A 1,145-nucleotide genomic window follows, 5' to 3' on the forward strand; every position below is an offset into this window, starting at 1 on the left:
GTGGGGACGCTCCCTGTGCGATGGCGGTCTCCCGTGGGGACGCTCCCTGTGCGATGGCGGTCTCCTGTGGGGACGCTCCCTGTGCGATAGGTGTCTCCCGTGGGGACGCTCCCTGTGCGATGGCTGTCTCCCGTGGGGACGCTCCCTGTGCGATGGCGGTCTCCCGTGGGGACGCTCCCTGTGCGATGGCGGTCTCCCGTGGGGACGCTCCCCGTGCGATACGTGTCTCCCGTGGGGACGCTCGCTGTGCGATAGGTGTCTCTGAACAGTAAGCTCTCTCAATAAATGGGTCATGTACATTTGGGACCTACAGGCATAGGGAATCTCTGAATGAAACATTCTTGGATTGTGTGAGCGGTGAGTGATGGGGGCTGATGTTTCGCGTTTGGCAGAAGGTCATCTCCTCCTATTTTTTCTGATGCTACATTGTGCTTGGGATACCCAAGATCGAAGGAAGAGGCTGGACTTATGCCTGTAATTCTGGACCCTGAAAGAACATGCATAGACACGGAGACACGCATGCACACGCACACCGAGACACCACGCGCACATGCACACAGAGTCGCACACGGAGACACACATGCACCCACACACAGAACGAGAGTCACAACAGCTCAATATTCAGGGTAAGGGACGGGGGAGTCAACGTTCAGGGATTACCTTTCCCTCTGAGTAGCAAAGTGCCTTCAGACGCCGTGTGAACCACCTGGCTATTGCTACGCCTCCCTTGTCTTTAACGTTGCCAGTCATTCTACAACCCTGGGTGGGATCGTGTGATAATCCTCTCTACACAGAGCAACATAAACCACATGATAACTGATTTCACACTGTACCAACAAGTCTGTGTCAAACTTGTCAACTGTCCTTAACCTGTGAACACATTGCCTCTTGATATTCATGTTCAAGGAATTTCAGTTCCCAGTCTCTCAATCTCTGCCAAAAATTGTTTCTTACCGAAGCACAACCACAAGAGACAGCTGCATTAACATCAGTCAGTAACACAGGGCTCTGGGGGGTGGGGGAGAGGGGTTACTGAGTGACAGTGTGAGGGAGAGGGATTAACATCATTAGGGATACAGTCAGTAACACAGGGCGCTGGGGGGGAGAGGGGTTACTGAGTGACAGTGTGAGGGAGAGGGATTAAC

The sequence above is a fragment of the Rhincodon typus genome, unplaced genomic scaffold, assembly GCF_021869965.1.
Source record: "Rhincodon typus isolate 14 unplaced genomic scaffold, sRhiTyp1.1 hic_rhity00000330, whole genome shotgun sequence".
Taxonomy (NCBI): domain Eukaryota; kingdom Metazoa; phylum Chordata; class Chondrichthyes; order Orectolobiformes; family Rhincodontidae; genus Rhincodon; species Rhincodon typus.